We start from the raw sequence: 22,426 nt of genomic DNA on the forward strand, positions 1-22,426 counted from the left end.
TTTATTCCTGGAGTTCTATTTGGATTTGGATAGAACAATACAGTTATTTGGTATCTGCTATGTATGAGATCACAGAGAAAGATAAAGGTTTGGGAAGAAACATGGGAACACGGTTGCTATTTTCAGAGCCATGGTTACTATTTCCATAAAACTGAAAATTCTAAAATGTTTAAATTATTTAGAACTTCACTAGAACTCTGACCTAATTACAAGTGATTCTGAAAGTCTGTGCAAGGAAATGGTCCTATCAAAAGAAAACAGACTGAGGCAGGAGGATTATCACAAGTTCAAGGCCAGGCTGGGATGCATAGAGATTTCAAGGCCAGCCTTAAAAAAAGAAAGAAAGAAAGAAAGAAAAGTCATAGAATTACTTTTTGTTTGTTTGTTCTGGTATCACGGATCAAACTCATGACCTTGTGCTTGCTAGGCAAGCGTTTATGCTACTGAGCTAAATTCTTGGCCCTAGAATTACTTTTTTTAAATTCATAAATAATAAAAGTTCAGGGGTATGCTGTCTATACTCTGCCTGAGCAACATCTCTTTGAAGTACTGTAATTACTAATCTGAGATGGCTGTTGTCTCCCAGGCAAATCACCCTGAGCTAGCTCTCCCCACTTCTTATCTCTCCTATGCTGGCTTCAATCTGCTCTCTCTGCTGTGACTATAATTAACTTTCTAAAACAGACAGAATCTTTCCATTGCCAGGCTTATTAAAGGTCTTTGTCTCCAACTGCCTCAAGGACAGGTCAAAATCCGTCAGCATGACATTGCAGATCCTTCTGAATTTGGGCTCCCTTTTACTTTCTAGTTTTGTGGCCATACAAATTTCTTGTCTTTGGGGCTGGGGATTTAGCTCAGCTGCATAACCATTTGCTTGGCAAGTTTGATCCCTGGTACCAAACAAAACAAAACAAAACAAAACAAAACAAAACAAAACAAAACAAAATTTTTTTTTCTTGTCTTTGTATAACTTTTTTCAGCCTGGAAGCATTCGCATTCCTTTTCCAAACAAGTTTCTAATCAACCATCAAGACCCATATCAAAGTTGATTTCTTAGACTTCTGTAGAAGAACTGATTGTGCTCAATTTTGGACTTCTCTGTGTTCTTTGTGTACATGTATATTCATGTATACAAAATTATGATTTAACAGTGCACAATAAAACACCATAATAGCTAACTTTAAATTTTACTGTGTTTTAAGCATAGCACATTTTCTTATTTAATTGTCACAAGTAGGAAGAGAGAACAATTATTATTTCCAGAGTCAGTAACTTACTCAAGGTCTCCAAGCTAGTGTGGACAGAACTAGAATTTGATTCCAGGTGCTCTAACATGAGAGTCTACATTCTTAACCTTTTTAGTACTGGAGAATTAATAAAAGCCCATATTAAAAAATAACCACAAATTTAAATTTTAGCTTGGGAAGCCACTAGGAATTGGCATATTAACTGATAGCTATCATTCCTTCAACGAGAATTGCAATGTTTTCAAAGAAATGTTTTCCTTTCTAAAATATTACACATCAGTTCCCTGGATACTTGATAGAAAAGTAAATGTTTTTCCTAGAAATACATCAGTACTATTCATAAAACAAATAACTTATTATTTTAACTTTGGATTTCCCCTTGGTTAAATGTCTTATATAACTTTTAAAAACTAAACCTAATTAATTCTTCTAAAATTATTTGGATTTACAGCCCTATCAACCTGAATGCACTGATCTTGTCTAAAACTGCTTGGCTTTTTTTTCTTTCTTCTTTCAGTACCAGGGATTGAACTCACAACCTCACACTTGCCAGGCAGCCACTCAATGCTGCTGAGCTAAATCCTCGGCCCTGTTTAGCTTTTCTTAGCTAGCAGAAATATACACATCACTGGAGAACTATATTAAAATAAACAGTGTGGTGAAACATCCAAATGTAGGGTTTAAAATGCCTTACATTTTCATTTCTCTTGAGAAGATCATCATCATTATAGAGAAGCAAGCTTGTCACCATCCATCCAGTGCACAATTTAATAGTGCCCATTAACTGTGGACTCCCTGTAAACACAGCTGCAACTGGAGCCTGTCGTCTGCAAAGGGCCAAACGATTTATACCATGAAACAGTAATATGCAGTTAGATCATTAATTTATATCAACTCCAAAACACCAGAAAACTTACAATGTAAAATACACTTCAATTTCAATCAGTTTTCATTTCATTGGTGGATTCATCTTAAACAAAACAAAATAAGACAAACCTGCATTCCATATGACAAGAGGTGTTTTCAGTGTTGAAGACACATTTTTGAAAAGAGGATGTACGGGGAGAAAATCATAAACACCTGTGATAGGTAGCAATAATGCTGTTAAAACAATGCAAAATAACTGGACAGTGGCAAGAATAAACTTTCTTGTTGTTTTGGGCAGTACTAAGGATTGAACAAAGAAGTGCTCTATTGTTAGGTTATTTCTCAGTCTATCATTTCTTTTCTACCACCTAGTGGTACCTTTACACGCCTTCACCGACAGGATACCTTTCAGAGTCCCTGATGTTGAAGAGCATTCTCATTTCTATCATCTGCTGTCAGAGGCCCAAGACCAATCCCTTCTCCCACCTGGGAATTAAAATCTAAACATCCTGGCTATCAAGAACATCAACTACTCCCATCTCCTGAAACTCACAGCAAAAGAAGCATCCTCTTGACTCTCTAAATAAAAATATACCTATTCTGTTGGGCTAGGTGGCACACACCTATAATCCCAGCACTCAAGAGGCTAAGGTGGGAGGATCGTTGCCAGTTTGAAACTAGCCTTTGCTATAAAGTGAGCTCAAGGTCAGCCTAAACTGCATAGCAAGATGGTATCTCAAAATGAAAAAAACAAAAAACAACAACAAAAACCCTACTTGTTTTAATTCCATATTTCTGGGGGTTTGACAGTGGAAGAATTCAATCTCATACCAATATTGCATGTTCAAGTCCCTGAAGGTGAGTTTAATTAGGAAATTAGAAATACAAAGTCTACTAAAACACTAGCTGGGCATGGGGGTGTATGCCTATAATCTCAGTACTTTGGAGGCTGAAACAGGAGGATTACTGTGAGTTCAAGGCCAGTCTGAGTTACATATTGAGATACTGTCTCAAAAAACCAAGCCAAATCAACCAATCAAAGAAACAAAAAACTAAATACCCCTAAAAACGCAAAATAAAATTTCTGAGTTTTATGGGAATTTGGAAAATGATTTCTTTCCCCTGAATCCATTGGATAGCATGTCATAGCAATAGCTAAATTTAATAGCTTAGGAATAGTATTGGAGGGGCTGGGGATTTAGCTCAGCGGCATAAGTGCCTGCCTTGCAAGCAGGCAGTCGTGAGTTCGATCCCTGGTACCGATAAAAAGGAAAAAGACAAAAAAAAAAAAAAGAATAGTATTGGACAATTCTTACTTTATCCAGGTCATAAGTTCCACTGTATCTGGATCATAGAATTCTTGTAGTTCCGTTAACTCTGTCATTAATCTGGGAAAAAACTAAAATGCAAAACAAAATCCTGAAAAGATAGTGTAACTAAAAAGTTGTCCCAGAGAATCTTAAAAAACTAAAAGACTAACTTAAAGCAAATGCCACCATAACGCAACTAACATAGACAAAAATGACATAGATCTCTACATTCTTATATGACCTGTTTAGTTTTCTCAAGACAAATAATCTACCTTATGTTAATTCACTGCCTAGACTCAGTAACTAATTTTAATATTAATAATCACCACTTGTATCTTGCATGCATACACATACTAAGTAAATAATTAAATTTCAGGTCAAATAATTTGTAGGTTTATTGTCAATTAGTTTCATGTTACTGAAGAATAAACCCAATCTGGGCGCGATGGTGCATTCCTTTAATCTCAGCACTCTGTAGGCTGAGGCAGGAGGGTTACCAAGACTTCGAGGGCAGCCTGGGCAATACAGTGAGCTCAAGGCTAACCTGAACTACAAAGCAGACCCTACCTCAAAAAAAAAAAAAAAAAAAAAAAAAAAAAAAAAAACCAGGTCAAAGCTTTATAATTTTATAGATATTAAAACTTTGGAGTTATCAAAACATTTAAAAATATTAATTATTTATTCAGTAATTTCTTTCATCAAATGAATTAACCATGGCATCAGATTACAGAAAGCTGCATCAAGTGATGGCATTCTAAAAATGTTTTGGCTATTTTATCATATTCCAATGACAAAGAACAACAAAAGAAGAACTGCTAAGTATATCACACTTTGTTAGAACGGTGTTTTACATGTTTTCTACCCAAATGTATAAATCCATTTTAGTAACTGAAAACCTGGTTTTCTTACCTCTTTTCATAAACTGAGACCTATTATGGCGGGCACAGCCATGCTCAGAATAAGAGCCTGAAACATGAAAGCAAAAAGGTTTATGAGTAAACATATTTTAGAGGAACACATTAGAGGAGCCAGTCCTGACTCTATGACCAAGTGATTTCTTTTTTCCTTTTTTTTGCACCAGGGATTGAGCTCAGGACTTTGTACTTACCAGGCAGGAGCTTTTCCACTGAGCTAAATACCCAACCTGACCAACTGAATATTCTTACAGCTATAAATGTTTCAGAGAAAGTACAGTTGGGCTGGGTGTGGTGGTTCATGCCTGTAATCTAGCACTTGGGAGGCTGAGGCAGGAGGATTATCATGAGTTGAAGCCAACCCAGGCTACACAGTGAGTTAAAGACCAGCCTAAACTATGTAGCAAGACCTTGGGAAAAAAAAAAAAAGAAAAAGAGAAAGTGCAGTTGCCATGGAATCTAGTTTAAAAGTGAGATGAATGAATGAAAGTTAGTTTCAAATATATTAAGCTGGACATAAAGAAGATATACACATTTACTATACAAATTTAATGGAGACTTAAAAATAATGCTCATAGTAATATTTCAAATAGTAAAACAGTACTAGAAAATTTTGCTGTATGAAAATGTTATGAAGAACTTACAGGGAATTCTAAACTTCTACATAAAAAAGTAACCTCAATGATAAAAGACAATGAAATAACACATGAAAAATAGCTAGCAGATATTAATGCACTATTATGTCATAATTTCTTTTAAGAAAAACACTAATAAAATATAACATGCTGATGATTTATTTATTTATTTATTTTTAAGTTTTTTGAGACAGAGTTTTGCTATGCAGTCCAGGCTGGCCTTGAACTTATACAGCACCAGCTGGCCTCCAACTTGTAGTGACCCCCTCCCACCTCAGCCTTCCAAGTGCTAGATCACAGGCATGCATCACGATGCCCAACAATGCAATAATTATGAAACATGATTATTACTTTCCTCCCTAAACCTGTTTTTCCTACTGCCCCAAGTTTGTTGTAGACCTCATGATCCACTGGTCTCTATCGCCTTCTCATTCCTCCATGTTTAATCTAACTTCTGACAACCTTTTCATGTCAGGGTCCCAAGTGTCACCATGCCGCGATCCAGTCTGAATTCCTGACCACCCTTATTGCACACTTCTACGTGTCAATAAACTAAACTGCTCCACGTTTTTTATTTCTTTTGATTACATCATGTTCTTTTTTTACATCGATCTCTTCCTTCTATCCTTTTTTCTTTTACATTTGCCTTATAACTCATTATTTTTCAAATTTCAGCTTGAAGGACTCTCCACACCTGGAATTATAGGTGGTAAGACACAACTGTAATTCCAGCTCTTGGGAGACCAAGGCAGGAGGACTGCCACAAATTTCCAGGCCAGTCTGGGCTATACAGTGAGTTCAGGACAGCCAGGACTACATAGTGAGGACCCTGTCTCAAATAAATACATACACATATACATATTATCACCATATTACCTTAAAATGTTTAAAAATATAAATTTAATTCCTCCATCTTTAAAAAAATCAGTTAAAAAAGAGAATTTCTAATGGCCTCTCCTATGATTGGTTCGCTTGAATTTTTACCCTTCAATTTTTAATCTGTATAGGTCAAAATGTGTAAGAAAATGTTTCTTGTGTGATCTTTTGTTCTACCTGTAAGTCATTATGTGATTTATTCAGGCTATTATAATTGTATTCACTATTTCCATTATTACTATTTGATTTTACATAACTGGAAAAGAAACAAGTATTTAACACAAAATAACAATGGCTCACCAACAACACTGGATGCACAGTCTTAATCGAAGCCACTTGAAAAGTGTCACCCAAAGTTCAATAAGACAGGAAAGCCACCAAATGAGGATAAAAGCCTTCATACTGATGGGCTTGTAGCAAAACTGTACTGCTGGAGAGAATATAACTTGTCAGAAATCAATTTGGCAGAATCTATTAAAACTTAAAATAAAATATAATATACAATGACATTTCTAGTTACCTAGCCAATAGACATACTAACGTAAGTGTATTAAAATATATATGTAAGAGTTTTAACTGCAGCATATTATTGTAATGGAAAGAAAAATCTTGGATATTCTCCAATACTAATTAAATAAATTATTTTAAAAAAACTTCATATATAGTATTCCCTAGTATTTGACTTTTTGTTTTGTTAAATGTCAATACCTGGTACACTATTTTTACTTTTTGTATTTCTGTATTGTTTGAGTGTGCTATAATCTACATGCATCACTTTTGAGGGTTTTTTTTTTTAGTTTTTTTGAAATAGGGTCTTGCTCTGTATTTCAAGTTGGCTTCAAACTCGTGACTATTCTCTTACCTCAATCTCCTGAGGGCTACGTGACATTAATTTTTTAAAAAGCAAGGGTTTATAAAGTTGAACTCTTGAGTGAAGAAGATTAAAAATCCAAATAGTATAAAGCTGAACTTGCAAAAGTAAAACAAAGTACATTACAGTGTAGGTTACAAAGGAAATAAAAAGAATATGGATCTATAGGAGATAGTAAAAGATGAACATGGAAGGGGAAGAGGTGGAGGCTAACTTTGTAACTAAGACCAAGGAGAACAAACCTTTCCATGATATAATCTTTGGTGTCAAATTCCCATGAGACTACAAGAATGTGAGGCCAGAGCAAAATGTGAACTATTAGGTTTTATAAAAAAAGCACACTATGGAATACAGAATATAAGGAAATATGTATTCATTTAATAAACACTGATTGATCATGCATGGACCAAAATATAGTACTAGGAAAGAAAAACAACATAGTTCCCACACTCTAGCAGCTCTTTATAAAACTGATATAGGAGAAGCTCTCAGAAAGTAGCTATAAAGCAGGGCTTGGTGGTGCATGCCTGAGACAGGACTGCCTTGAGTTCGAGAACAGCCTGGGCTACATAGTGAGTTTAAGGACAGCCTGGACTAGTGAGACCCTGTCTCAAAAATCCAAAGAAGGGGGAGGAGTGAGGGGAGGGGGAAGGGAAGGGAAGGGAAAGGGCCGAGGAAGGGGAAGGGGAAGGAAAGAAGGAAGAAAAAGAAAGAAGGTCAGGCAGACAGGCTGGCTGGCTAGCTATAAGAAAGTCTGTGTAAAGTCTGGGATTATATAAAAAGAAAAAATCTGGGCAACCCACTTTCACATTCCTTCTATTTTAGACAGACACTATCTTTCTCTCAACAAATTCTCCCTATTCTTTTTTTTTTTTTTTTTAGCCAGGCAAATTTAGCAGTGGGGGGTGGTGGTATACCAACTTTAGTGACACTAATGTTAATAAGCTCTGATAACCCACTGCCATCGGACCAGCTTAATTCTTCCTACTCTTGAAAAACAAAAGGAAATACCTAATTTGAGAAGAATGTAGCTAATGACAGTTTTTAAAAAGTAGATGCTGACTCAGGCCCTGTAAGAAACAGTGCATAGACACAGTTTACCTGCTGCAGAGACAGAGGAATTCCATTGTTTTCCTAAGCTCACTCACTACTCTATCTCTTTCTACCCTCACTATTCTGGAAATAGCAACCTGTTTGTCCACTCAGCCCGAACCCACATTAGATTTGCTTTACAGTTCCCAGAGTCACCAGCCACACTGAATTTTATATACACAAAGCCCCCTGGACACATCACCCCTCTCAGGTAAGACCACTGATGTCAGATCCACTCATCTCTCTGCGATGGCATGACAGTAATATTTCTACCTTAGACACTCTTCCCATTCAACCACACGCCAGATGAACTTTTTTCAAACATCTCTGCAAAATACTCTAAATTTTTTCCCCCATATTGCGAATAGAACTCACGACCTTGCACTTATCAGGCAGGTGATTGCACCACGGAGCTAAATCCCCAGCCTAAGATATATTCTATTTAAAAACATCAGCCCTGTGTGAAAGTACATGCCTGTAATCTCAGTATGTGGGAGGCTGAGGCAGGAGAACTGCATAAGTCTGGCAAGCCTGGGCCACATAGTGAGCTCAAAGCCATTCTGAACTATAAAGCAAGACCCCACCTTTAAAAAAAAAAAAGACAAAAACAAAAACCACCTTTAGAGTGGCCAAGAGCAGGGGCACATGCCTGTCATCCTAACTACTTCAAAAGCAGATACAGGAGGACTTCGGGTTTGAAGGCAATCTTGCCAACCTACAGTGGCAAGACCCATTTTTTGGGGGGCGGGGGGAGCTACAAACTTCTAAAGATGATAACATTTTTGGGCCGGGGATTTAGCTCAGCAGCATGAGCACCTGCCTGGCAAGCACTACATCGTGAGTTCGATCCCCAGTACCAAAAAAAAAAAAAAAAAAAAGATGATAACATTTTTCCACTTCCATTTAAAAAAGAAATTAAACACATGCATGATGGGGCTGCAATTCATGTCTCACTGCTGAGAGGCTGGAATGACCTGTAGTACATGTGTGACTGTCCCACTGGGTGGCTTTCAATTAATTTTATTAGTAATAAAACCAAAACCAAAAGATAGAAGTGATTAGATGTGTATGAATCACTCAGAGGTACTATCAGGCCTGTACACTGCTGTTCAACCAGTAGGAACTTATTCAAACAGCTAAACAGCTGCCCTCGTTCCTAAATGCTCATCCCAGGCCAAAATCTGCTGCTTTTCTACTAGCAGGAATCTGAGCTATTTGCAAGCAAGGTTAACTCCAAATACTCATCCCTTGTTTCTATACTGGATCTCAGATACCAGGCCACGGTAGAAGTAGGTTTTGGGCTCAGTGAGGTGTAGGATAGTACACAGGAGGCTCTATTATGCACCTTGCAAACCCTGGCTAACCACGGGAGCGGGGGAGGCAGTGATTAGACATTCTGTCTGCTTGATGATATAGTTCTTTTTGCCTGAGATTGTGAAAAGCATCAAAATATGTAAAGAAACATTTAGATAAAACAATTGTTCTGAAATACAATTTGGCAGTCCTCTAGTTTCGGTCCGAAGGCAGAGGACATACTCAATGGCATGCAACTTGAAACAAGGAATGATGAGGCCTTAAAGTAGAGCTCAGTAATACTGTGCATGCCCGATAGACATGAGGCCCTGGGGTAGATGCCTTACACCATATACAGACGCGCACACACACTCAAGCACACACACCTGCTCCCACATGGGGGAGACTGGGATAAATCACAATTTAAATAATTTTAATCAAATACTTTTAATTAATATGTAAAGAGCTTCATAAATAATTCCTCATTATATTTATTTCCATGTAGCCTACCTATTTTGAGTTAACTTAGGTCAAAGAGAGATCTGGTCTTTGCCCTGCACTCCTGAGACATAATCCCTTGCTTAGTAAAGAATATTACTGTTTTGGCAGGAAAGTGCCTCACAGGCAGAGTGCTTGCCTGCTGTGTTGAATTCCTAGGAATCTCCCCCACAAAATAGAATATCTCAATTTAAGTGGGACAGCTGGGTCATGACTGATAGGCGAACAATAGAGATTATGATGAGGGCCTTGGGCTACACAAAACCAATTCAAACTGTGGAGCCACTGGAGGATTAGCTCAACACACTGGGTTGAGCACATGCAGTCACTGCTATGGATTTTATTCACCTAGCTCGGAGAGAGCCTGGTGCATAGATGGGGCTCTTGGAAGATGACTGACCCAGGAAAGGTTTACCTCCCTTCTCTCTCTGTTTCCTAAGACCCCCAATATAAGCTGCTTTCCTCTGCCCAGACCTTTCTGCCATACTGTCAACCATGAGCACAGCCAAAGCTAATCTTACCTTCTTTAAACTACAGGTGTTAGGTATTTTGCCCAGTATTTCAATAAAAACTGAACACAACACACAGATGAGCTTCCTTAATTGATGATACTCAATGTACACTGCTGTTCCTGAAAAACAGGCACTGCTGTGCAAGGCCATGAGATAGGACCAAGTGTCTTGGGTCTTCTGGACCCTATCTTCTGTGCTTCCTTCTTGTGATGAGTGGAACTGTAATGAACTGCAACTATGAATATAATGACTCTCCTCAGTTCTGAGTCTTAGTGAGTCATGAAATGTAAAACTTTTGGGAAACCCTATCTGCAAATGGCATCAGAAGGAAGGGTGGTCTTGAGAACTCCTGAATGCCACATGTAACACTCTTAGCCTGGAATTTCTGGAGAAGAATTCTAGCCCATAATTTTATACCTACTACTACTGCTAAGAGTAAATTATACAAAAACTAAAAGCTTCTGAGTTTTATAAAGACAATAGGTTGGCATGATTTTCTACAGAAGCAGGAATAAGGGAAGTTTGAAAACTAAAGACTTAAATAGTGTAAGCAAGACAAGGTGGTGCTCACCTATAACCTCTGCATTTAGGAGACTGAGGAATGAGGACTGCAAATTTGAGTGATGCCTGGACAATACAGGCAGAACTCAAAATAAAAAATAAAAAAGGCCAAGGAGCCGGGGATTTAGTTCAGTGGCATAAGCACCTGCCTGGCAAGCATGGTTGCAAGTTTGATCCCCAGTACCAAACAAACAAAGTCAAGAAAGTAGCTCAACCCCTAGTACTACAAAATAAGTAAGATGTGCAAGACATGTTAAAAGAAACCAAACTCTTGCCAGGCACAGTGCTGCACAGATGTAATTTCAGCACTGAAGCTGAGGCAAGAGGACTGCTGTGAGTTCGAGATCAGTCTGGGCTACAGTGAGTTGAACCTGGGCTACACAGTGAGACTCTACTTCAAAAAACCGAAAAAAGCAAAAATGAAAACAAAGTAAGAAATCAAACTCTCCAAATAGCTATGATAATAACTTATCTGAATATTAATAGTCCTACACTGCAAAATGATGCTTTCATCAATGATGACCCACATACATGACAACAGTGCCACAAAATTATATTGCCTAGTTAAGACAACAGTAGTCTTAGTTTTGGTCAGCACATCCTATGAAGTTTGCACAGCAATATAAGGGTGCATTTCTTAGAAAGTATTCAGACATTAAGTGACACAGCACTACCCCAATGCCATTTGCCTTAACAAATTCAAGAAGGTACAAAGAACACTAAAATTATAAGGCAAATAAAATGCAAACATCTACATAATTGAGCATTAAATGTGATCCCACCTGTATTTTATTAAGGGTTCATTTTCCATTTACAAACAATAAAAGAAATAAGGGAGGGAAAGGATGAATGGAAAGCTGGATCCACCCCCAAATACTCCACAAGGTCCAGGGCCAACCGCACACACTGCACCCTCCCATGCTCAGCTCCTGTGGTCCCAACAATGCACCACGCTCCCTCCCACTGCGCAGTCCTTCTACCTGGAATGCTCTCCTGCTGCTGCTCACAAGTTCACTTTGCCTCAGCCTTCAGGTCTCAACTCAAGCATCTTTCTGTAGAGAACCCTTCTGCTTTCTTTTACTCAACATCGGTTTTTTAAATGTTTTCACAATACCTTTAATGTCTTCTTTAATTATCAAGCTGTAATTTTTTTTTTTTTTTGAGACAGGGTCTCACTGTGTAGTTCAGACTGCCCTTGAACTCACTGTGTAGCCCAGGCTGGCCTTAAACTTGCGGCAATTTTCCTGCCTCAGCCTCCTGCGTGCTAGGATTACAGGCATGTGCCACCAAGTCCAGTGCTATAATTTTATTTTTGTGTGATTAACATCTGTCACCTCCTCTAGACCAAAAGTTAAATGGGATTAGAGGTTGTGTCCATTTTTGCTTACTGCTGTACCTTGAACATCTAGACTGGATCTTAGAAGACATTCAATAGCTTCTCAACAAATGAATGTCAATTAAATATCATTTCATTGTGCTATAAAGACCTTTTTTTGTGATTTTCTTGTTTCAAGTTGTACCCCCATTATAGTAAGAAATAATACAGGTTCTAAATTTTTACAAACTTCTACAAGTACATTTTTGAGTGTGCCCACTTATTAATCATTAGAAAGGACAATCATCAAAACAAAGAAATCAAAGTACACTTACCCTTCTAAAACCATTGCAAGAGAACCCAATAAAATAGTGTGAATTACATGATAAATTATTTCTGGCCTTTCTCCAATTCGTTTGTCTTCAAGTGTAACAGTTGCTTTCTGGGACCTAACACTATGAGGAAAATATGCTTTTTAATATTTTTAATTACAGTATCTGAAACACTGAAAACACTTTTCATCATCCTTCAAGGTCATACTTAAAAATGTATTTTCTTCATAACAAAATCATAGGTAGTCCTTAAAATTTGTAAGTATATTCTGCTAGTCAAATATCCAGCATAAGATATATAATGCACAGGTACAAATTCCCTATGGTGAATGTTATCATTATATATATGTATCTAAAATACACCAATAAAATAAAAATTAAAAAGAAGTAAAGAAAGAAAACAAATATCCAGCATATGTCTCTTTTTACTAATTTCTTTTTCTTTTTTTTTTTGGTACTGGGGATTGAACTCACAACCTAATGCTTGCCAGGCAGGTGCTTATGCCACTGAGCTAAATCCCCGGCCCACTAATTTCTTTTATGGACCCAGACAATTGATTCTGTGGAAATTAAGAATTTTTCAGGCTTGTTCTGAGATCATTTATGATTCAACTAATAATTGCTATATCAATATAGTTAAATCACAGTATAAAAAAGATATTAAAATTAAGAAGTTATACAAACCCTCCTTTCAAACATGATAAACAGGCATGATGGAGCACGCCTATAATCCCAGTACTTGGGAATCTGAGGCAAGAGGACTGCTGAGAGCTCCAGGCCAGTCTGGCCACATAATGAGTTCAAGACCAGCCCGATCTAATAGCAAAACCTTGACTCAAAGAAAAAAAAAATCAAACATAAGAAACATTATACAATGGAGCATTAGTCACAAAGACAAATTTCAAACATTTCTAGGTAAATGGATGCATCTTTAGAGCATACTCTTAAGTGAAATAAATTGCACTGTTTCTCTAGTTTGAGGAACTGAAAGTGTAAATAAGGACCAAAATGTGTAACAGGAAGAAAACGTTCAAACGGGAAGAGGAACCAGGGAGTGGGGAGGGTAAAAGGAAGGGAAAAGACAAAGAAATAAGAAGGAAAAAATGGAAACAAAGCTTTTATAAAGGAGGGGAAGAGGAGTTAAAGGGAGGGTAGAGAAATGGGGCAAAAAAATAAAGTAAATCATGTATAGGTACAAGTCCCTTTGATGAATGTGATCATTATGTGTGCCTAAAATGTACTCATAAACTTAAATTTTAAAAGCCTAAAACAAAAACAAAAAAGAATTTTAGAAAAAGGAAATATAGGAAATTTATAAATTAAAATCACTTATGCTTCCCAGTATTTGGGAATCTGAGGCAGGAGGACTGCCATGAATTTGGGGCCTGCCTAGGGTACATAGTTGAGTTCCAGGCCAGTCTGAACTATATGGTAAGACCTTGGCTCATAAAACCAAAAATATAAAATAAAATAAAATAAAATAAAATCACTTATGTTACTTGCTTCATTTCAATTAAATGGATAAAATTATTCTATATTAAGATTTTGAGTAAATTAAATGTAAAAGTTCAACCTATTAAATATGGACATGCATATCTACATATATAAAACCAAACATCAGTTTTTCTGGTCAATTTACAATGATCAATGAAGACAGAGTGGAATTAGAGGGCTGAAACAAATACAAAAATATCAGCAGGAAGTCTGGAGGCTCACACCTGCAGTCCCAGACACTTTGGAGGCGGAGGCTGGAGGGTCACTTGAGCTCAGGGGTTTGTGGTCAGGCTGAGCAAGACAATAAAACCTCATCTATTTAAAAAAAAAATGGGGCTGGGGTACAGCTCAGTGGTAGACTTTGTGTTTAGCAGGCATAAAGCCTCAGTTTAATCCTTAGCACAAGAAAAGAAGAAACATACGTATGTTTATGTATATATATATGGTAGCATGTACATGTATATACATACACAAAAATATATATGAAGCTTATTCAATATTTTCACAATATGTTAGTGCAATTGATTCTCACATGTACTTACTTAATCCTCCTAAAAATAACTTGCATCACAGAAAGAATACAAATACTTAATACTAGGATATAAAATGGTAGTAAGGAAGATTGTGTTAATCACAAAAAAAAATCTTGAGATGGTGTCTGGAGGGATTCTTGACAGAGGAGCCAATTCATTGTAAAATTCCTGGAGAAGATAAAAAATATGATATTAAAATTATTAAATGTTTTATAATACTGACAAAAGTATTTCTAAATCTTAGTAAAAGCAGACAAAACACATTTGGTATATTCATTCATTTATAATTGCAAGGTCTCACCATTTATAAACAAATATAACAGAATTAGCAACCCTTTTCAGCAAGGTACAAGCCATCAAAATCGCTCTTTTAAATGTGAAAGTGCTACTTTTTATACCAAATAATGTGACCATCTTTAAAGCTGAATTTGAGTTTTTCTTTTTTGTTTATTTTTTGGCTCTTTGAGATAGGGTTTCGCTATGCAGTTCAGGTTGGCCATAACTCACAGGAATCCTTCTGCCAAGCCTCGCAAGTGCTGGGATTACAGGCATGTATACAGTTTTATAGTTGGCATTATATTGTAAAACCTTTACTATTCATTATTCTCAATGAAATACAGTCTAAGTATATCATGACTTATCTTTTTTTTTTTAAGAGTTCCATGCCTGACCCAACTGAGTTTTTATGTAATGATTTCTATCTTTATCTGAAAGATAGCAAAAATTCAGCGGGCCAACCTCTGCATCTGTGCTGCCAGATATAGCAACTACCAGCTAAATGTGACTGCTGTTGAACACTTCAGTTGTGACCAGTTCAAACAGAGAGGTATTTTAAGTACAAAATACACTCAGGATTTCAAAGAGAAAGAATGAAACAAAGGATTGGGAAGAACTACAGCTGTATTAAAGAGACTGTCAAAACAATATCTTATGCCTACAATAAGGCACCTTATGTTCCATTAGAAGGCTTTTTTTTTTTTTTGGTCTTTTTCCTTTTTATTAGTACAGGGGATCGAACTCACGACTGCCTGCTTGCAAGGCAGGTGCTTATGCTACTGAACTAAATCCCTAGCCCTCCATTAGAAGGTTATTAACTATAATGCCTATAACAAAAACCAAACAAACAAATCCTGTAAGGTCTAATTCCAATCCAAATTTAATGAGTATTCTTCTCATTTCCCTTAGCATTGATCTTTCATCCCCATATTCTTTTATTCTTTTCTTTTTTGTTCCTTTCCTTTTTGAGACCAGGTCTCACTGTCGTTCAGACTGGCCTCGAATTCCCAGCCTTAGCGCTAGGATTACAAAATGTGTGCCACTGTGCCCCGCTTTCCCATTTTTTGTGGTACTTTTACTTGTCCTTTCTTGCACTGCATAATGTACAGTCTACCTTGTGTTAGAGTGCAGCTGTTAATGTTTCCGTATCAGTAGCCTAGTACTGTAAACACTCAATAAATATTAGCATTTCTTTGGTAGTTCTTGAAAATCTATCAACAGAAATGTTTCTGAAATTCTAATCTACTCTGAAACTGATTATCCAATTGACATATTTAAGCATTAGGCAGCTGTTTATATCACCCATGTCACTGAATGTATAAAAACAAAGAGATGGCAAGTTTCTTAAAACACCCAATGCTTTACCTCATGAAGCAAATCTAGTGCATGACGTGCTAAACAGAGGTATTGTACAAACATCAACTAATAAACACTGGCTCAGGGAGCAGCCTTTAACTTTAAAAGTTTCTTGGCTGAGCTCAGGGTTTAGGAAACAGCTGGTGGGAAGGCCAGTCCCCTACTGCACCCATCTTTACGTCTCATATGCCTGGAGAAGACACTGTTCCCCCACGCTAGAAAAAAAAGCAGGTGCATGGTCTCTTAAGAGATCTATATCCCAAACACCTTATTTGTAAACTGTGAAATATCAGCACATGAAATTCTACTCACTATATTTACAATCCCATACAATCACAGAAAATGAGGAAAAGCTACTAAAGTGTATACCAGGAAAATATATGGTTTATTATCCTCTGTCATGCCAGAAAACTATTGGGACATAAAATCATTTATGACGCTCAGATGTAGTTCAGTAGTAGGGCGCTAGCATAAAATCATTTCATTTTATTCTAAATCAAAAAATAAAACAAAATCAATTTAATGACGACAAAAATATAAACACATTCTTTAAAACAATAAAAAACCAGAACAGCATCTGGCCCAATTTTTATGATCCCAAGATGAGAGTCTTAGCTATAAAGTAATGTTGTACTGTTTAACTTGTCCCTTTTAAAGGTAAGCATATGGTTGATGTAGGGGTTAAAATTACCTTGGCTCTTTATTGATTTTTTTTTCCTACCACGCTGGTAATGAAACCTAGAGATTTACACATGCTAGCTTGTCAAGCACTCTACCACTGAATACAACCCCAGCCTTTATCTACTGTTTGTTTATGTATTTATTTACTTATTTAGGTTGCTTTGAATCAGAATCTTGCTATGTAGTCCAGGTTGGCCTCAAACTCATGGCAATTCTCCTGCTTTGGCCTCCCAAGGGCTAGGATTACAGATGTGCGCCAATATGCCCAATCTATGTCATCATTCTTTATCAAGGGAAAAGGTAGCCTTAAAATACTGCAATACTATGAAAGTTTATCTACCTTTTAGAAAATTTATTAATTGACTGTGATACTAAGAATCAAACCCAGGGACTCAAGCGTGCTGGTCAAGCATTCTACCATCCAAGCGACATTCCCAGCCCAAGAAAAATATAATGTCACATTTCTTCTATATACTATAATATCCCAAATTAATTATTTTCTAAGTGATAGTGTAATTAGATGTGTACTCCCGCCATTTTGTACATTTGCTTTTTATTTTCTAAGCAGTAAATTACATAATCAAAAACTTATTTTGTCATAGTTAGCCCAAATTTTACTTCAAGGAATTTGAGCACGTGCTCATTTCCCTTGTGTGGAACAAACACCTAGAAGAGAAAAACACTAGTTAAACCAAGAAATATGAGCTACACTTGCAGCAATGTTTTTTCTCCAATTACTAGAGACAGAAAATACAGCAAGGGCCAATAATTTAGCTCAGCAGCATAAGTGCCCAGGCAAGTGTGAGGTTTTGAGTTTGATCCTGGGTACTAGAACGAACAAACGAACAAACAAAAGAAAAAAGAAAGAAGGAAAGAAAGAAAGACAAGACAGACAGAAAGACAGACAGACAGACAGACAGACAGGAAGAAAGAAAGAAAGAAAGAAAGAAAGAAAGAAAGAAAGAAAGAAAGAAAGAAAGAAAGAGAGAGAGGGATGGACAGGGACGGGAACGGGGAAGGGGAAAGGGAAGGCGCAGGAAGGGAAGGGACAGCAAGACTACAAAAATATGAATTAAGTAATACTCTATATAGTGTTATTTATGAAGCAATGAGATTTATTGGTAGAAATCAATCACATCACCTTACGCTTAGCATAAATCTGTAAATACTTTGCTCTAATCTCACCCACTTATTTACCCACTCATTTTTTTCCCACTCTTATTTACCCTTTTATTTATCTCAATTTATCCCATATATTTAATTAGGTAATGATAACATATTAGACACAAAAGAAAGTATTCTTTTCTCAAGCACACAGAGAAAAGAATCAGGTTTGTAGTTTCTCCTCCAATATTCTAAGTTTTTCCCCTTTTGCTTTTTTTTCTCTCTCTCTGTACCCAATATTCTAGTTTTATAGTTGGCATTATATTGTAAAACCTTTACTATTCATTATTCTCAATGAAATATAGTCTAAGTATATCAAGACTTATACCTTTTTTTTTCTTGAGGCAAGATCTCACTATGTAGCTTAGGTTGACCTTGAACACACTATGAAGTCCACAATGATCTTGAACTTGCGGCAATCCTCCCGTCTCAGCCTCCTGAGTGCTAGGATTATACGTATGTGCCACCACGCCTGGCTAGACTAACTTGTTCAATTTGCTCTACTGCATAAATCTCAGAGAGTTACTTACCTTTATTATAATATTCAATGTCACTGGCAGAGTACACACTAGGTAAAAATTAACCACTTTCATGATTTTAGCTGCAAAAGTTCCTTTCTTCACATTCAGCTATGGTAGAAAAAGCATATGAACAAAGAAGTGAGATATAAAAAATTGACAATTTAAAAATAACAAGAATAAAAAGACGATGATAATTACCTGAAGGCACTTAGTAAGTATTAAGGCAGCTACTAAACTTAATAAAGGAGACACTAACAATGCTGGATTCTCAAACTGCAGTAAATATCCCAGAAACAGAGAAAATATGTAGATTTTATATACCTCATGGACCTGTTAGGACATAAGAAAGAAAAAAAAAAAAGAATTTTATTGCACATTTTTTCATTGAGTTTGTTTAGGACAGGTCAATGATATAATAAAGCCAGGTGTTGGCCACACCTATAATCCCAGTCCTTAGGAGATGAGTTTGAGGCCAGCCTGAGCTACACAATGAGTTCAAGGGCAGCCTCAGAAAAAAAGAAAAAAAGCCAGGCGACGTGGTGCAATCCAGTAATCCCAGCACTTAGAAGGCTGAGGCAGGAGGATTGTTGTAAATTCAAGACCAGCCTGGGCTAGGAAGTGAGCTCAAGGCCAGTGTGAACTGCATAGCAAGATCTGTCACAAAAAGACAAGAAACAAACAAACAAACAAGAAAGAAAGAAAGAAAGAAAGAAAGAAAGAAAGAAAGAAAGAACAAACGAACGAGAGAGAGAATATTGTAATTTAGGACAGTGTTATGGAATGTTCGATCCATATCTTTAATGTTATAGTTTGCAATGAATGCATCACTTTCTTAGAGCTCTCCAGAAACAAAGAGCTTTCATGGAAGAACCTTTCTCTTCCTCCCTCCCTCTCTCCTCCTCTCTGCTCCCCTCTCTACTTGTACTAGGGGTTGTACACCAGGTGCTCTACCCCTGAGCTACAGCTCTAGGTCCTTTAATTTTTTTTTAAACTAGAGACAGGGCCTCACTAAATTCCCCAAGCAGGACTTGCGCTAGCCACCCTCCAACCACACCCTTCCAAGTGCTGGAAAATTTTTTTCTTTTTGTACTGGTGATTCAATCTATGGCCTCTGCATTTAGCTATGTCTCCAGCTCTTTTTCAGTCTTTGCATCTACAGACAGGGTCTCACTAAGTCACTAAGTTGACCAGGCTGGGCTCAAACTTGTGGTCCTCTTGCCTCGGATTCCCGGAGCACTAGGATTATAGGCTTGTGCCACCATATCCACTGTAAGAACTTTCTTTAATGCCATGCTCTGAATTAATTTAAGTTGGTTAAATGGTTTTTCCTGTTACTGAAATTCAACTATGTAATCTCAAATTACATAGATCAAAAATCATTATTTTAGCAGCAGTTTCCTAAAAGTACCAAGTGAAAAATATATTGCAATGAAACTTACCATCAGAGAAGAGGGCTAGTTTTTTATTTTGGTTCAATTAACGGTGAGCAAAAGAAAGTTAAATTCGATATCCATCAGAAACCTCCTAGTAAGTTATATGTCTTGACTTTCTAAAATTGAGTAATATAATGATTTAACATATTATGAAATTAATTTCAGAAAGGGAAAGCCAAGTTAAAACACAGCATCAGTTGGAGAAAAATCGAAGAACAGAGTACTAAAACTGAAAAACAAAAGTCAGAAAAATATCTCTAAGAAACCAGAGCCATGTAAGATCCCTCACTGCTAGAGATAGGACAGGAGCTCCCATGGGGGTACTGGGGTGGTGATAGACCGCAGCACACGGAGACTTCTAGGTGCTATTTGGTTCTGTTCCTGACTTAGGTTGGCTCCCTGGATGTGGCCCACCCCTGAGAAACTCTTAGCTCCCACCCCCCCTCTACCTTCTGTCCTGGACTGCTGAGGCTGGGACCCTGTGACTGGCTTCATCAGATGCTTCCACGTAATTCCTGCTGGCCTGGCTCACTCATCTAAGTGATACTTCTTCACCCGACACAGCAAGTCCTTCCTGCTGAAGCTATGAACACAGATGCAGTTTTTCCAGCATTTGAAAAACCCACTTCATCACATGTTCCATCCAGGTCCAGACGCTCAGAAGCAGCAGACCTGCGCTCTAGCTTCAGACACCTGAGTCCCAATTCCAAAGGGCATCTCCTCCGTGCTCAGAAACACCAACAAATCTCAGCAGCAGCCCCTCCACAGAAACCTGAATTCAGCTCCATGGGGTCCCTGCTCTCAGTTTCTGCACAGTAGTAATTCCATCTTTCTTTTTTGTTCCCTCAGTAGTAGTGGTGGCAGCTGCTTCCTGCAGGTGCTATCTCTATGCTACTTTTAGGCTCTTATTACCCTTTCAATTAATCATTTACTACATTAATGACTTTATACTTGGTTAACTACTGTTTTTTGTTTTGCTAGGAACTGAATCAGTGCCTCACATGTGCTTAGCATACACTCTACCACTGAGCTACAGCCCCAGCTTGGTTAAATTCTCTCAGTTCAGCCAGGCAAGGTGGTGCACACCCATAATCCCAGCACTTGAGAGGATGAAGGAGGAGGATCGCTGGGAGTTCAAGACCAGCCTGGCTACGTAGTGAGTTCAAAGCTAGTCTGGGCTACACTGTGACAATCTGTCTTTAAAAAAAAAAAAAAAAAAAAAAAAAAAACAAACCAAAAACTCTCAGTTTGAATAATTTCAACATTGGTAATCACCAGCTGAATTTAGGGGATGAAGAAACAAGATGGGAGGTTTTAAGATATAATACTGGAAAGCCATTTATTTTCCAAATTTAAATATATCATTTCAAAACATTATAATACCTTGTCACCTTGCTCCACTGAAAAGATATCAAACAGGAACAGAGGTACTGCTTGAAGAAACAAGAGATACTGGCTGTACTCCCACATCATAAAGGTATAAATTGAAGCACTCATCAATAGGTAGCAAAACCTCTAGGGGAAACAAAGAAAAAGAAAGAAACTATGTATCAGTAGCTTTACTACAGATTAAAAGCTAGATGTTGTTAGCTCAAAGTTGCAACTCTGTTACTGGTTGAACTTTATGTAACTCTTGCAGCTATTCACGTAGTTCTTTTTTTTTTGGTCTTTTTCCTTTTTATCGGTACCAGGGATGGAACTCACAACTGCCTGCTTGCAAGGCAGGCGCTTATGCCGCTGAGCTAAACCTCCAGCCCCAAAATCACATAATTCTTGTAAATTCTTATAAAAGATATTAAGGTACGTAACCACTTGTGTTTTGACATTATATTGAAAATCGCAAAGACAAAGAAAAAAAGAAAAAGAAATTTCAGTATAATTTCCCTTTTCCCAAAAGATATATATTTATAGAACAAAATAGTGGTGTTTACTAGACTTCACTGGTGAGCTTTGTTAATGTAGAATGACTTTTTTTACCCCGTAAATAACACTGTATTTTTACTTCCACGGTGATTTATATTTTCCTAAAACCTACAACTGCTTTTTTTTTTTTTGGTTACCAGGAATTGAACTCATGACCTCACACTTGCCAGGCAGACACTTATGCCACTGAGCTAAATTCTGGGCCCCTAAAACCTACAATTTAAAGAGTCTGTTGTTTCACCCTATTATGGGTCTTTGCTCATAACGAAACTGTGGCCCCACCTTCCCTCAATGCTTGTACTGTCAACTATATAAAATTCTTAGCTGTTTTCCTCTGCTAAATACTAAACATGGAGATTTCGTTGCCTTGCCTAAAATATGCATAGTTAAAATCAATTCCAACCTTCTAAATGATCTTTTAGTGAGTAGCCACTGTCATGTAGTATATTTCCAACCATAGTTACTCCTTCCTCAATAGAGCTACTTTTTAAAATTCCCAGGACTTTCATCAGCTGTGTCAAATAATCTCATATTAACAGAACAGTAAACAAGAGGATAATAAATGTCAGATTAAGAAACCTAAGAACTGTGTCTTCTAGAGCTAAATCCTTCATCTCAGCTGACTATAATCAATGACAAATGATAACAGCCAGTAATATCTCAGCTATTAGCAGAGAAATGAATTTTCCACCATCTTGAATATGATTAAGACCACAGAACAA

The 22,426-nt window shown here is 37.2% G+C and overlaps 1 protein-coding gene across 10 annotated transcripts in view; it reads right to left on the minus strand.

The window, feature by feature from the left end:
- Positions 1-22,426, minus strand: part of LOC100730863 (endogenous retrovirus group K member 5 Gag polyprotein-like) — a 73,466-nt gene that overhangs the window by 24,815 nt on the left and 26,225 nt on the right. Inside the window, exons 8-16 of one of the 10 annotated variants that reach the window (XR_010050743.1) lie at positions 21,165-21,296; positions 18,547-18,678; positions 18,358-18,456; positions 14,360-14,518; positions 13,008-13,152; positions 12,327-12,446; positions 6,150-6,276; positions 4,334-4,390; positions 1,942-3,513 (exon numbers count right to left, since the gene is read on the minus strand). The gene's annotated coding sequence lies outside the window, so the exon portion shown is untranslated. The other 9 variants (XM_063258765.1, XM_063258760.1, XM_063258766.1 and 6 more) reach the window with 9 other exon arrangements.

This window comes from Cavia porcellus, unplaced genomic scaffold, assembly GCF_034190915.1.
Source record: "Cavia porcellus strain 051 isolate PalLab524CR breed Dunkin Hartley unplaced genomic scaffold, mCavPor4.1 scaffold_12, whole genome shotgun sequence".
Lineage (NCBI taxonomy): Eukaryota > Metazoa > Chordata > Mammalia > Rodentia > Caviidae > Cavia > Cavia porcellus.